This window comes from Macrobrachium nipponense, chromosome 7 (genome assembly GCF_015104395.2).
Source record: "Macrobrachium nipponense isolate FS-2020 chromosome 7, ASM1510439v2, whole genome shotgun sequence".
NCBI classification, from domain to species: domain Eukaryota; kingdom Metazoa; phylum Arthropoda; class Malacostraca; order Decapoda; family Palaemonidae; genus Macrobrachium; species Macrobrachium nipponense.
In genome coordinates this window covers 27,607,541-27,625,040 of record NC_061109.1, presented here as the reverse complement: position 1 = coordinate 27,625,040, position 17,500 = coordinate 27,607,541, and the positions used below count along the sequence as shown (strand labels likewise).

General features: G+C 37.7%; 1 protein-coding gene across 3 annotated transcripts in view; it reads right to left on the bottom strand.

The window, feature by feature from the left end:
• The window catches only part of LOC135217790 (potassium voltage-gated channel protein Shaker-like), a 693,892-nt gene that overhangs the window by 611,976 nt on the left and 64,416 nt on the right, over positions 1-17,500 (bottom strand). The gene's annotated exons all lie outside the window — the stretch shown is intronic.

The window sequence follows — 17,500 nt, the reverse complement described above, 5'->3', positions numbered from 1 at the left end:
TTCAATCTTGTCTAATTGTTATGCGATCTTAAATATAACGTCAAAGATTTTCACGAACTGTCAAAACAATGACATAAAACGTTTGAACACTTAATGATGCCCAGTCAGCAGCTCTCTCAAAGTGTGTGTGTGTGTGTTTGTGAGTGTAATAGTAGTAGTAGAATCAGAGACACTGTGAACTATCATTCACTCAACTACACAAACAACGTCTTGAATAAGAGATCAAACATGATTACAGAATTTCCTTCGAATTACATGCGTTGTAATATTTGTTAAAGTGTTTTTGCAAACATTTCATATTCCGAGCACTTTCATTAAACAATGTTATTATTATCGAAGAGATTTCACATCACTGCTTACACATCTGATCGTCAACAGGGATCTCATATAATTTAGCTTCGAAAAAAAAAAAATATTATTTGCTTTATTACATAATGCACAAAAGAACTATAATACGCAAATTCAAAAGAAAATATATTACCAATAACATGACAATGAATTTCGGGAAGGGATGATATTAATAATGTTAATACCCAGAGCCTACATTGTGACAAGAAAACAAACTATATATGTCTGTTTGTAAACAATTTATGTATGTATGTATATATATACATATATGTGTGCATGTATATATAACATATAACATTATTCCTCTCGCGCGCTCTTCCCCACCCCCTTCCAAGATGAGGTCCCTGCAAGCGTCAACCTTACGTAAAGCAACTATTTTGAAATGAGGGTGCCAGACCCATGACCTTCTCTTGATTTGCTGGGATACTGTTCTGAATTTGGGAAGTGCCTGAGACGTCGTAGTAGGTGCCTCAGAAGTCGAGGGGTTAGAAAGGTTGATGATACTTGTAAGGGCTTTTTTCCGTTTCTTTTGGACTTTCTGAAAGCCTTGGTCATCAAGGGAGGGCGGGGCCAGGAGACGTCGGCCGCTTCTCTGCCATCGTCGTAAGATGATCCTCGACAACCTTTGTAGACTACCGACAAAGTGAGCCGCTAAAATTCTAATATAATAATGAGAATTATGGCGCAAGGATGACGTAACGTGTCACGTCGCGGTTCGTTCATGATCAGACTTTTTGAATCACACGCACGCACACACACACACACACACACACACACACACAAAAGGACCTGGGTTCGTTCCTTGGCCGGGCGGGGTTGGGGATTTGTGACCCGTAGCAGGATCATTTCAGTCAGTATGCCAGGAAAATCTATCAAAATTTTAGTCACTTTGTAAATTGTCTGCGATTTTTAGCTTATTTATAAACTGACTGGGTGAATCAAGCAATTCATAAACTGCCTGAAAAAATCAGCCACTTTACAAATTGTCTGGATTTAGATATTGACTGTAACATATATATATAATGCGAGAGTGTGTTATCTAGAGAACTAACAAGTGCCATAAGAACTTTCAACTACAGGATGCTCGACAACATTCCAGGAAATTTTAGATTTACAGATTTACATAATGTATCTTACTCACGTATTTTACTTTATCAGTGAACTAAACACATTGACTAACATATACACCTGACATTATTGAGCCTAACGAATGGCCCTCCAAAAGTCCAGATCTCAACGTAATGGATTTTACCAAGTGGGGTCTACTGTTACATCAACTTCAATTGCAGAGGAGAGAGGTCACAGACATACAATCCTTAGAAACTCTGTTGATGGACGCTTGGAACAATATCCCGCCTGAAGTCATCCAAAGGATGACTGGAAGTTGGCTTGACAGTCTGCGTCGTTGTGCAGCTGCCCCCGGAAAGCGTGTTGAACACCACATCTAACACCCTTTTTTTTTTTTTTTTTTTAAACAATGTTTCTCTTAACAACAACTGTTTTCTGTTTCCAACAATTAAATAAACTACCAAATTCCCTGGATTTTTGTGGGCCATTCGTTAGGTTCAATGAAGTCAAGAGTATATGTTAGTTAATTTTTTATGTCCATTGATAAAATACGTGTGTAAAATACATGAAGTAAATCTAAATTTTCCTTTTTTTTTCTTTTTTTGTGGGTTACCCTGTAGATGCAGCAATATCATCGTCCTCCTCAGTGACCTGTTCCATAAAGCATAATCTTTTCATTTGATTATTCAGTTTTAGGCTTTCCCTCAAGCTAATGTTCGTTATGTTCCCTGAGGAGCTTTGTAATGGGAATTGCAAAGAACAACGCATCGCTGTAACAGAGTGCCGGACGTTCCCTGTAAAAAGCGGGACTCCATATCTTAAAACCTAACCATAGAATTTTCTTGAAAATAATCTCATTATGTATCCCACACCCAAATTCCTTACGTTTACTTTTAACTAACCCAACGTAACCTAGGAGCATGGTAAAATTTAAAAAAAAGTCGACGGGAGCTCTGTCTCCGAATGAATTACTTCCGTTTTACTCAAATGCCTATGGTATCAAGGCCAAATGATCCAGGTTAGTTGAGGCTCATTTATAATACTGAAATGGTCACTGATAGTAGAGGCTAACATTTATAAAAATGAAACGACTAGAACTTGTTTAGACGTAATCCTTGATGGCCAGTCAGTCTAACAGGGAATGCAACAAAAATACTTCATTCTTAATCTAACAAAGACGTAGCCATTCATTTCACCATTAGTAAGGTTATAAAAACATCAGCGGCCCTCATATTTACTCTGGCAAATAAATAGCTTTAATATTGATTTCTTTAGTGTCAGTTGCACACCTGTAATAAATTAACGACTATGTAACTTTACAGTAAATGACTATCTTCCTTAATGCACCAACGTTCTGCTTAGCTGAATTCTTTATTAGAATTGAAGAATGTCGGTGTCCGTGAACACCGGGAACAACACGGCAAACAGACAAGCAAAATCTATGATGGGCAGTCACGCATGCACTCGAACCCATTATGAAGCTTTTGCCTTAAAAGATTGCCTATGAAATTTTATAATTTTGAGAGAATGAGCCAATCTGGTTTTCTAAGTAGCACATTGTTTCATCATTTAAAAAATAGTTTCTTGTTTAACTGCAAACGATTTCCTCTAGACAATATGAATTCATCGAAATATCGAATACTTTCTCGTATATGAATAATAAAAACATATAATATATATACACATAATATATAATTATATATATATATATATATATCAAAGATAGATATCTATATATATATATATATATATATATATATATATATTATACAAATGTATATGTGTGTTTATGTGTGTGCATCATACTAACAATTTGAATGGATGCTCACAAGTAGCTCCATACGCCGTCGACATACAAGCCCCTTCAACATCCACCTGGGCAAAGCGTGAGGCTAGCAAACCCACTCCATAGACAAATCCTGAAAGTCGGAGGGCAAACCCCTTCCAGCGCTACCCCTGCTAATGGAAAAACGCGTCTGGTCAAATGAAATAAGACATAAAAAGATACATCGTGCGCAAATATGAATAATCATATATGTCACTAACGGCTACGATTATAGTTTAACGACCATAATAAAATGATTGTGATGTAGATTTAATACTATTTATCGATACTATCAAAATTGCTGAGAGTTCAGTTGAAATACTTTGCAGCTCAAGTTCGGCGTCTGCCAACAATTTCCATAGCAAAGGCCAACAGATTTTGGCTGGCAGAAATCGAAGACAATCCGCAGTCGAAGAGATTTTCATGAAAACGCAAATCGTGTGACATCTGCTTGATAAAACGTTCACTCTCTTCTTCGTCCATAAAACAAAATGGTTCGTTGCATGTCAGAATTTGGGGGTTTTCTTCTCCGTAGGGTTCTTCATATCAAAATGCATGGCTTTAATACTTGCTTTACAGAGCATGCAATGGTGATTATCAATCGTGATTTCTTTCATTCAGTCGTTGCTACATGCCATCTTTTAACTAATCATTTGATAATATACTTTCAACTTTTGCCTTTGAATTCGTGGTGGATTGCTTTAGAACGTACCAAGGTAGTCAGTAGCTGGAAAAAGTATGTTAAAATTATAAAACTATTTTCATAAACAATCCGCAATATTTAGTTCAGCTTTGGTTGGCAAGGCATACTGGTAGTGTGAATTCCTATTGCATCAAAGTCTTTACATGGTTCGAGTAGATTTAAGTTCACACATCTAAGAAATATACCCGATTCAGTGCTGAGAAGGATGCTGAATAGTCCACGGAAAATTACACACATTCTTCTATTTAGAGGTCAACATCATTTCGTTATTTGACCTATTATGACCATTCCAATTACAATAAAAGCTTATACTATTTTTCATAGAGCTAAATCATTAGTATTTTCACATCATCCCCATTCTCGCTCAACATTACACTCAGAAATTCAACGAATTTTATTTTCTAGCCATAAGCAGCTTCCAACTCAGGCATCTGAAAAATACCGCACTCGGTAAACAAAACGATGTAGATATCTGAAGGCGAAGACTGTAGTTTCGATATCAGAGAAGTACGTCCAAGCACAATGGTCATTTCCCCGCAGACCAGCTCAGATATATTTTCATTAAGCCTCAAATGACAATATACTACGACGGTGAACCAGAATGTGAGAAAGGCTTCTTATGGTGACGCCTGATAAATGCCTGACCAAGTCTACTTAAGGGCGTCAACTTGGCGAAATCTAGCTTTATACTCTAGGCTCAAATAAATGATGCCTGTCACTTATCTGTCAGCTGCGGTGTCAGCTGTCTGTATACATTGAACAGCAAGCACCTCACGAGATCATACTTCTGTGGTCCTGTATAATAAATTTTCATAATGCATCCATTACAGACATTAGAGAACTTCTGCAGGTTCCCGATACATTAAAATGGAAGAGAGAGAGAGAGAGAGAGAGAGAGAGAGAGAGAGAGAGAGAGAGAGAGAGAGAGAGAGAGAGAGAGAGAGAGAAGCTTAAATTTTCAATTAGGAGGATGGTTCGTTTAGGTCCCTTTACCTATAGGCTCGATAAGTTATTGCTAACAATCCAAGGGCACTATGACGTAATTATATTTAACGAATAAATGGTTGACATGGCACTGTTTCGATAAAAGGAGCTCTTGAACGACTGGTCAGCCAAACGATGAAAAGAAACAGACGATGGGACTTCAATGATCTAGCTGTGTGAGAGATCTGCTGTGCACACTTCTCAGAGCAGCCACAAAACAATTCTTTGTCCATATCCCTGCTTTGAGTATATGGCCTCCTAACGGTAATGAATCCTTGGTAATTCAATTTATTTCCCAATTATCATGAAGATGAAGATAAGCTCAATTTCGTTTGAAGTTTATATTTTCTGCAAAAGCCTGATGGTGTTTATGTATGATTTTTTCTCCTGTCCTTTCATTAAACAACTGAATGGATTCGTAATATTTTCTGACGAGGAGAGATATCCTTCGAGTATGTCAGTGGAACGACAATAAAGGAAAAATATAGTAAGATGCACGGGACAATACGCCGTGGTCACAGAGCAGAACATAAACTACTAAATAGAAACAAAATTAAATTTTCTAACAACGCTCTTTCTGTACCTTTCCCTATAAAAAACTTGAAGGACAAAGTAAATGGAAGAAAATGACAAGGATACGCAAAGTCTTATTAGTATGGCCTCATGCATTTTTTCCCTCTGAATGAAGAGAAATCTAAGCAATAACATAAAACGGCCAATAGTTCACGAATACCAAAGAAGTAGGTTTCCTCTCATAAGTCAAAGAATGTCACACTTTGAAAGCTTCATGCTCTCAAGTCAGAAATGTAAAATCTTTAGCTTTTAACCCTTATACGTTTATATGAAAAGAGATCCCGCGCAGGTGTACACATACATACGCACGCAAAACTATGTACATGTATATATATGTGTGTGTATGTGTATGCCGTGCATACCATGTTTGCACTTATAAGTTTCGCAATGAGCACGCTATAAGTCACGCGTAAAAGAAAATTACACAGTTCCTCTGAAATTTAAGATCCGCTAAAAAAAACCAACCTCCAAACATGATCCCTTTCTAAGGATCGATAACCCAAATAATAGATAATGCAGCGTAATTATGCCGGAAAGAAGACTTGCATGTTAGATCCGTATCAATTATTAATTATGAGATATTTTGGTTGACATGAATCGATATTTGTATTTGTAGCACAGCAAAAGAGGGTGTAGTGGACAACATACACGTACATTTCTCTGCATCCCATGTACCGCCAGACATCGCCATTTCTACAGTAGCCCCTTCAGGTTGTCGTTGCCATAGGAGAGTACATTGCGCCAGTGCTCAAGTGGTCACTCAGACATTCTCACGACGCTTACTTTGGGAGAGCCCCACGTAACATTTCTAGATACGAATGAACACATGTAACCACGAATTCCATTAAAAAACATCACTTTTAATAAGCACTCTATGTACAGGTCAGCGTATTCCCTAAGGCGTCCCTGAAGATTGCAGTAGAGGCGATACCTAAGCTGTACAAAAGGATAAGCAAGAACGAATAGTATTCGGCGTCTGGTGGTGGCGTGCGATCGAATGAGTGCCACCACCTGCCTTCACAACAGCTTAGAGTACACTGGGTTCCCCCTCGCCAATCTATCAGAACTCCAGACACTCTTACTTCCAAGAGCCTTTTGCTTGCATGCATCTCTTAAAATGTGTTCAACGTGTCACGATATATATAGCGTAAGCAGGTCGAAACACTTGAGAGTTGAAGAGGGTTAGATTTTTTCATACCTTATTAAAGCGGGAATGCATCATCAAGTATTCCGATACTACCTCTAACAGTGGGGGACAAGTTTTTTATATATATATATATATATATATATATATATATATATATATATATATATATATATACACACACACACACACACACACACACAAGCACAGCTATTATAGAAGGTCAGACCAGGAACGTGATGAAATTATTATTTTGTCTTATATTTTCTATATATATATATTTTCTTATATATATATATATATATATATATATATATATATATATATATATATATATATAGATATATTTGACAGGACACATACCCTCATACTCTATTTGTCAAAGAGAGAGCAAAATAAGCCCGCATTTGAGAATAAAATCCAATAACGTATTTGTAAAATACATGAGGGTCATAAACAATCGAAACACAATAGGCTCAGCCCCAGTGTAAGAACAGTAGTTGACACTGCATATACTATACATAAATAGAAATAATACATACCCATCCAAATATATATATATATATATATATATATATATATGTATATATATATATATATATATATATTTGCTAATAATTTTACATTTTTACATATGTAGTATGTATACACATATGTATGCAATCGCTTATCCATACACACATATATGTAATCGTGTGTATATATATATATATATATATATATATATATATATATATATATACATATATATATATATATATATATATATATATATGTGTGTGTGTGTGAGACTATGGATGTATGTATGTGTGTGTTTGTGTAAAACAGCAGATTACTTTGTTTACGATACATAGAGGCAAAAAGAGAATTGCAGACTATACCTTTACGATTAGTTTCGTTGATTTAGGTGACAGGAAGGTTTTTCTTTCAATACTATAAAAGTACTAACAACTCATAATGGAGGACGATATCATGAACGGGATTTACGTGCCTCAGAATTTTTATATCTGTTAAAATATTGACTCAACTATGTTATGGGTAACAGGAAATGTACAAGGAACAAGCGTCAAAAATTATACAGAATTACTAAGAAAATATGGATTATTTGTGCGCCATTTCGTACGTTAACCCGCCTCTTCTAATTCTAATCGATTAGTTAATTTCTTAACAGACATTCAGACTCGATGATTACACGAGAGCTTAGACCTCGCTTATGCTTGACTTTCTCTCCAATTCGAATAGTCACTTTTTATTACTTTTGAAAATGTGCCTATTTTACCAGTGTGTTCTAATGGAGACAATGCACATAACCTTTAGCTTCACATTTTCACCAGATATACAACACTCCTCAATAATATTATTGTAAAAACATAATTCTATTTGTCTTACAAGGTGCTTCCTCCCGGCAAATTACAAGAAGAGAAATATAGATTTAGCCGTTACGTGTTGAACCGAGAATTAAACTCAAGTTCTGCTGAATTCCACAGTAGAACAAATTACTTCATTTCTTCGCATAAAAATGCCCATCGCCGATATGTCAGGCAGCCTACCCCCATTAGCGCATGCGCACACATTTTCTGGATTTTAGGGCAATTCCCACTCCTAGGCATACGCTTCACAGTCTCCCTATCCTCATTAATCCAGAAACTCGAGATCTGTGTAATCTTTCCACCAACAAAATCTCATTTATCCTCTCATGTGATCGGAACGCCCTGAAGCATTATCATAACATGTTTTACCCTGTGGTCATCATTTCAACAATTTTCTTTCTGTATATATTCCTTTACTTTCAATGCTACATACTCCACACATACTACATAAGACTTCATCGCAATGACTGCTTTTTTAATCGTACAATATTTTCCTTACCTGGCTTCACTTACAAAAATGAAAATGAGTTCACCCCTCCCTGAATACATTTTAACAGTTTCTACTCAAAATCATTTTTCCCCCCTCATGCCATTTGCAGTTTCCGTTGCATTCCTGCCTTACTTATTCGTGATCTACGGCTACTGGTGGACAGTAATGAAAATAATAACGATAACTGTACGGTATGTTATTCATATTATTCATCATTTTCATTATACGCCATAATTGTAATCGCTGTTGTTCTTGTTGTTGCATCATCAGCGTATTTGACGTTGCATAAATTCGTCGTTAAGTGACGCTGACGAAGTGATCATTTTAAGTGAGCAATAACTCCATTAACTCAGAAGAGCCGCTAAACACCCGAGAAAGTTACAATAACAACTAAGGTTACTGCAGTCTATCGACGAGTGCCAATCGATGACAGTTGCTTTAAAACAAAGTCCAAGTGAGAGACTTGAACCTATCAAGTTAATATGAGGAGTCGTTATAGCCCTTGTCTTTGCTGTTTATAATTATAATTATCTACATATCAGATATATTGCACCTTTTCAGTTTCTTCGCAGTCACCGAAAGGTTCATTCTCACCCGTCTGAACCAAATATAAATTGAATACAACCACGATAAGATACAGTAAACTTCAGGCAAATCAATATAACATCAAAATTATGTCTGCTTGCATGAACGTCACATGTGTCTTTATAGATCCGGTATATAAACGAAAGAATCCAAAACATGTGACTATAAATGGACCGTGTTGCCACCATTACTAACCATAAGAACGTCTAAAGAATGTCAAAGATTGTAAAAAGCAAGAGTGAAAAATCGATGCCTTAGTCCTGACACGCGATGAACGCAAACACAAATATGTACTATATCTGCTGTCCCCAAGGACACGCAAACATGGACGAACATACATACAAACAAAACTTAATTTCATGAGGGCAGTGTGAGGATGTTCGAATCTCAAGCGGGCTGTACCACTCTGGGCATTTACCACTGCATCTGTTGACTTAAACAATGAATTAGATTCTATCGAATTTGAGCCTGTCAGAATCAGGTATGAAATACGAATTCGACTATCAACTTCATTCCAAAATTCTTCCTGCTCTGCGGAGTATGAGCCGACCTCCCTAAAAGCAAAAGCGTCAGCCAATTTTTCGTCAATTGCTCCTTGCATGCTCTTTTAACCCTCTTAATGTCAATCACTTATCTTTTAGTATATTTACAGCACACTTTCGGCCCTCTTCCTCTCAACCCGAAATTTTTATCTTAAAATTTGCTTCACTCAAATAGTGACCAGATATGCCTCCATCCCTTACTTTCACAAACCATTTTCATGTTTTATTTGCTCTTTACTAACACATTATCTAACAAACACACTCGACTCCTCATCATTTCCTCTTTCCCAAGTATACTTCTGAACACTGTTCGTTGGAAGCCGTGCATTTCAAACATTCAAACGTATTTCCAAGCACATTTCTACAAGACTTTCATTCTTCTCTTTCCTTGCAGGCGCGAGTTCACCTAATCGAACTTCAACAATAGCAAGAATGACTGAACACACAACTGACTTACCTACTGGACGAAGAGTAATTAATCAACGATACTGATGCTTATAATAATAGTAGTCATTGTAGTAATAGCTAAAAAAAATAATGAAAGTGATCGCCACCACCACCTTACTAAATATCGGAGAGCCTGACTGTTGCCAGACGCGTCACAGACTTGTTAATAAAAGTGGCCCTGTTAGAGGAACAGGTTTTTCCCATTAGAAGTATCAACGAGATTGGCACACTACTGGCGCCCGCTTCTTAACAGCAACAGCCTTTCCAACTGCCAAACTCTCGTTCCACCCTTCCTGTCAACCATGGCAAACCATTCACCATGAGATCCGTCTATCCAACCACCAGCACTCCAATAACCTATCTGCTCTTACAGTTCAAAGAAGAAAAGGGAAATGATTTCGAAGTTCCTGGCATTTGGTTCATCCCAGTCTTGCTTTCTTTTATCTTCATAAAAATGTTCAGATCGTGCTTTCGCTCTCACATTTTCTCATATTAATAAAGGTTTTTTTAAAAGAGCAAATAAGGGTATTCCATCATTCAGATTAGCATTATTTTCATATCTCTCTCTCTCTCTCTCTCTCTCTCTCTCTCTCTCTCCTCTCTCTCTCTCACTCTTTTCCAAGGGCGGGGCCACCTTCCCAATCCAAAACACCAAAATTGTGATATTCCTATTTTTTGAACGCTGTCTCTGTATCCCATGATATCACAGAAATTACCAAGATTCCCCAACACACGAAAATAACAATGTTTTCATATATTTTGTGAAATGTTTTCGCAAACAATCAAGTGAAGAAGTACAAATAATTCATAAAAATACACAATTTGTTTTGTTAAAAGATGATTTCTATTGCTAGATAGCAGAACCATTTGAATTACAACTAGTGAATGAAATGTTCCAGGGTATTATTCACTCGAACTATAAAAACGGTTCCCTGGCATGTAATTACTCCTTGATAACGATTATAACCTTGGGATTTAGTAGGCTCATCATCTACATAAACATTCACGATAATGGGAGAAAATAAATATTTACCGAAAGATACTGATGTGGGAGGGAACGACAAAGATTACACAGTCAGCCAACAAACAACATGGCAGAAATGCTGGACCGTTTAGATTTTGTTCAGGTGGCAATCAGGATGTTTTGATTAAAATGAGAGTGCGTGGAATGTCTAAGGGATAATGTTTCAGTTCATAACATCATACCTAGAAAACAAGTCATCCGCAAAAACGGAAGTCACTACCCAGTGAAAACGTGTTAAAATAGCGACCCTATTCGGAAATGTCAAAAGATGGCCTCGGACAAGACTATAGGATAGAGAGAAGAGTGGGGAATTACATAAGCGCTACTAACGATAAGATAGAGAAGGCTAGGAGCCAAAAGGACGGTTGAAACCGGTCGTTGAATGTGGTAAAGGCTGTCGGAAGAACTGTTAAAATCGAATGGTAGGAAAGTATAGGAGTTGAGCAAACAAGGGTTGGCTCGACTCCGAATGTTCAACCTATAGGAAGGAGGATGTTATGAAGTACGTGGGTTGCAAGAAGTGCAAATAAGAAGGGCAAAGACTATATAAAATTCCTGTAAAAAGAAATGACATCGAAAAGAAGGAAGGAAAAGAACGATAGGAGAGAGAGAAGCTAAAGCGAAGGGGATGATGGGCTAGCAGAAGAATTGCAGGCCCAGGGGCTACGAAGCAGTAAACGGCTAATGGAAAGAGTTGCACTTAGCGAGCCCTGAACACTTAAGAGTCAAGACTTCGGCAGTCACCTTTCTGTGGAGAAGGCATCAAGAGAAAGGTGAAGAGGACTGACGCATGGGAGAAAGCATGATGAGGGCAGAGGTGCACGGAGGAACGTGGACAGGATAATGGTAAAATTAGAGAGCAGAGGGCTGAACGTAATCAGTGCATTGGAAAGGAAGGATAATTGATTAGAAAAGTTCTACTAAAGTCGGCTAACTGTGATAACGAAGACAATTTGCAAAAAAAAAAAATCATCTACCGTTCAAGATGTTTTCTAGGAATTACAAGTCGAGGTAACCTTAGGCGCATTTTCCTCTTTTGAGCTGCAAGTCTTCTGAAGAATTTGCAGGTCAAAAGTCCTCGCGCACCCGGTTTTATACTGTATATTTGTGACCTTTGTTCTTTCTGAGGTTAAGTCTCTCTCTCTCTCTCTCTCTCTCTCTCTCTCTCTCTCTCTCTCTCTCTCTCTCTCTCTCTCTCTCTCTCTCCATTTAAATCATCTTTTAAACCTTTAACAACAGTTTCCATTTGTTTATAGCTCCCCAAGTGTTATAAAAAAAAAAAAAAAAAAAAAAAAAAAACCGCAGTCGCAACCAGCAATAAGCCATACCAGTTACGTCAAGAGTGTTTTGTATCCAGGCGGGCGCCCCAGCAAGCAAATTCCGAAAACACAGATGTAAAGCGAAACACGCCACAACATCCCTACCTCATGCTTAACTAACAGTTGCTTTTAAGGCTGTGTCCATTACGTAAACCTTAATTCCTCGGTGTAGGTAAACCGAGAGAGGGGGAAGAAATGAGGCATTCGTGACTTATGGTCGTTCGACTTGCGCTCGTAAATTTTAGCGCTTTGTAATTTAGTTCAAAATCAGGCCTAACAATTTCATCTACTGAGACCGACCGATTTACTCCCAAAACGAAAATATTCCACAACAAAAGAAAACAAGAAGCGGATGTAAATAAAAATAAAAAGGAGGGGAAATAGAAGAAATGAGAAATAGTTCAGGAACGCACGACAAGGAAAAATGCCGTGACCCTGGCAATTCTGTTACCAGCATCTAAATTCTTTTTAAATATAATGTTGACAACGATGCTGATAAATTCGATGTTAACTCGTCCTTCAGTTCCATCACCAATTTCCACCTTGTACACTTAAGCAACATTTAGCATTAAATTCCTGGGTATTCATGATAACCAACCATTTTTATGCAAGAATTCTTTTCTCAGAGACTTTTCATTAGAAGATCGGAATGAAAATTTCCTACTTATTAAAGACAACTCTCCAAGTTTCTATTCCCAAAACTGGCACTAAAAGCAGAAAGGAAAATGTGATCATTTTTCCCACATCAGAATATGAATTTTAACCGCTGAAGCGTCTTCACCATGGGACTGAAGGTCTCGTGAAATGTTCGCCTCATATTTCTTTCTGCTTAGCCATGATAACTACAATGGATCACAAAAAGATTTCTAAATCACCACTAAAACAAAAAATGAACTCTGTATCAAAATTTAACATACATACAAACGCACAGGACACACAAGGCAGGAAATTAAGAGGTAAAAGTAGACAGTAAAAAACACTGTTGTAATCTGCCTTCGATACATAACCCCACCTTCCACCGGTGCTCTCCATCCGTCCTAATACCTAACAAAATATTTCCTAGAAACTGATGCAGCTTCATCTTGACTCTGCTCCTCCATTTTGCTAAAGCCATAGTCGTCTGACGGCCTAGTATTATATTTGATTCAATTTTTCGGTTATTTTAGAGTAACTTCGCACATATCATTCCAATGGTATTATCACTAACATTCGGCCCCAACATAATCAACAGTTTCGTTTTCGTATAAACTTCCACCGAGAACTATTTTTTTTAGTACGTAACACGCACAGCATATGATGCCATGCTACGCCTTCCCTTATTACTTATGTGACCTAATCCTGAAAAATATACATCGAGCCTTTACGATAAAGACATGCTATTATTCAGCTGGCTCTTAAGAAGGATAATCATCCTAATTCTCCCTGGTGCCCTACTACTCTTAATTTATAAAAACTGCGGTTAATAGCCATCATCAAAAACGACGAGTGATTCATCCTAAAATTCACGAATACTTTAATCAACTGGAAACACGGTTTACAGGTGTATACTCTTTAGGTTTGCTGCTGACTGCATATAAAACGTACATAAGTTATGGAAATGACGCTTTCGCCAACGACATCACCATGAAAGGTGACACCTGACAGGGTTAGCCGGAAGCTCATTTCAGGTATAATCTTCGAGTCATGTGAATTTAGAAAATTCAAGTTCGTCGTCTTCTAATTGGCCAATCCATACTTGCAGTATTTTCCAGAACTCCATCTCTCAATTATATCTTAAAACGTGTTCATCAAATACATACATATATCAGAGAGAGAGAGAGAGAGAGAGAGAGAGAGAGAGAGAGAGAGAGAGAGAGGCGACCCCGTTTCTTGAAGTAGAGCCCAAGATATATTAAGTAATTAATTAACCGCATCTCATCATTTCTCTTCTCGCATCAAGGATCACTTTTTTTTTTCTTTTTTTTGGCGAAGTCATGTTTTACACGACCGTTGGCTCTGCTGCTCTAAGAAAAGCAAATGTGCTGCGTACGAAGGTAAGAGAAAAACACATAGCTCCATACGTCACGCACTACGGTCAGTAAGTTACATATGACACTGGCAAGACGAAGGAAAGGCGAAGATGGGTTCCCTCTCTGACTGGCTCACTCGTCTGTAGTTTTATTATCCTTGCTTAAAACAGGCTGCAAGGCTAAAGAAAAATATATACAAAAAGCCAAGGTTTTGCACAGCAGTGCACATTAAGTAGCCTTTTGGTTGCTGGGACAGTCAACGTGAATCCCTTATTACTGTGCCCATAAGCCTTCCCTCTAAAAGAGCTGGATTCAGACAGGTTTAGCCCTCCGATTTTCAGCGTGATGAAGGGACGACGCTGCTACCCTGGCTGATCACAGCTGACGAACTACCAGGTGCTAAACCCAATGCTCAGGTTAATTGAAACACTATTCATATTTCAGGATATGGGCCGAGCAACCTGTAGTACGTTCCCGTCCTGGATGCGTTCAGTGTAATTGGGTCGACGACGCACGACTTTCCTCCGACACAGAGGTTCTTGACCTTTTTCATCCGATGAACTGCCGAGACTTCAGGATATGACCGTAAAGCCTGTAATGAATTTCGAAATTGTGAACTTTGTGAAAATGTCAGCCAAAACAAAATGATAGGAAGACCAGGGTTTACTGAAAATGCCACGAAAAAAAACCTTGAAAAGTTCCACATAACCTCTACAAATGCCAGAACATTGCAAATTCCACAGAACTATTGAACATCACCAAATCGGTAAAAGCCCAACTGGCTACTCCAAATATATGGAGGTAATTGAATTCCCCGTAACCTTTGTGAACTCCCGAGACACCACAAACAAACCACCAGGGGGGACCACGACCCCCGAGTTAAGAACCGCTGCTCTAACACAAGAATATAAACCAAGAAAACAAGTTATGAGAATCGACTTCATAATGTGATAAAACTGTCTTCAATAACATCTTTCATGAGACGTTGCATACAACAAACGTTCCGTTTCTTAGTTACGGATAAAATTTATAGGGAATCTGAATTCATTTCGCATAAAAACAAAAATAATGAATGAGAAAACTTCATTTAATCTTCGAATACAAAACCCACCATATGGGTTTTGTCAGTTTACCCTCCTTTCTATTTGAAGACCATTCGGAATTTGAAGATCATATTCCTTTCGCCAATAATCCTCATTAGCTTCATATCCTTGTTTGCAGAAGTCTCCTGTTATAAGATTAGTAATGGCCCAACAAACTTTCAGGGTGAGAGGCTGGGATTTAACCCGAGGGATGAGAGCCAGCTACGAGTCTGGAGAGAGAGAGAGAGAGAGAGAGAGAGAGAGAGAGAGAGAGAGAGAGAGAGAGGTCGATCAAGGGAAAATAAGAAAAAAATATAAAAAGAGAGGAAAAGGAGTCGGGTGAGAGGAAGTTTAAAGTCCCCGAGGGCTCGAGCAGACTTTCAGCTGGAAAGAGAGATCTGAAGAATTCGGGGTGAGATTCATATATTTACAGATATCTCAGTCCGCCCATTCCAGAATAATTAATATCATTTGAAAGGAAAGAGGCTAAACATGCCAACAGTGCTCTCTGACATTCTTAGGATTTTTAAACAAAAATCCACATTACTTGAGAGAGAGCAGAGCGAGAGAGACTGGAGGAAGAGACGAGAGAGAGAGAGAGAAGAGAGAGAGAGAGAGAGAGAGAGAGGAGAGAGACAATCTTTTATATATTTATGTCAACACAATCTTCCTTCATTCAGGCACAGCCCAGTGCATTTAATCATTTCACCTTATGCGAAAGCAAAAGATTAATATGTTAATGTCAAATGTTAAATGCTACTTTCCATGAAAATGTTCAGGAAATATTCTCTCTCCTCTCTCTCTCTCCTCTCTCTCTCGTCTCTCTCTCTACTCTCTCCTCTCTCTCTCTTCTCTCTCTATATATATTATATTATATTATATATATATAATATTATATATAAATATATTTATATAATATATTATAATAAAATATATATATATATATATTATATATATATATATATATATATATTAAAGATCGAAAAATATCTTCTGGAGGAAAAGATCTCCCATTTATATTGAAATATCTCGGGAGGAGGCCTCGAGCTACTCAAACCCGACGACAACTTTTTGGAACAAGTCTGTTTCGATGGCCATTCTTCAGCAAAGGTAGTAGCTGTCTATGTCCCTCAGCGACTGTGCCTTACCCTTTCAAAAAAGTTGATGATATGAACAACCAGGAAAGACTTTATGAAGTAATGGGAGAAGTAGGAAATATAACAAATATTTTCATTCAGTTTTAAACTGTAGTGAGTTATCCCTAAGTAGGTAGGATCGTAAAAAAAATTATAGTCTCCTGCCTCATAAAAAAAATCCCATATCCTACATTTCCTCGGTCATTAATCTCCTATTTTCAGCAAGATGCCCTCCATGTGCTCTTTACGTGACCAAACACCATAATGTCAATCTACTTTCGTCCTAAACTATGCAAAGTTTATCACTCAACACGTACCCTTTATTTCACACGCATTCTATAGGGAAACCTCCACCTTTCTCGTTCATTCCAGCTTTATCCCCAATATATACTGTCCATGTATCCCACAGTTTACCTAGGATTCTGACTCATCTCACATCCTTTCAGTCCACCAGCAAATGTAACGAACTTGATACTTCATACATTTACGTAACTTAATACTTCATGCATCTTCTCCTCACTCACAAATCATCCACAAGCAACAGCTACTGCACTTTAATCAGAGCACCTTCCATTACCCAGGTCAATAATAACATCTGTTCTTAGCATACGTTCCCTCATTCTTTCGCCTGAATTTCTAACGGAAAGACATCAATCAAATTTGTCACTCGACCTGAAATCTTCTTAACTATAATATCATGGATATCTGATGTCCATCGAAGCGAGTAAGTATGAGGAACGCGTGCAGTACCTGAGCGTGTATATATACACACATCTATCTCCAATGACCTTCCAAACGCAGTTTCAACTAGATACCACATAGACAATGGGTAATGAAATACATTAAAAAAT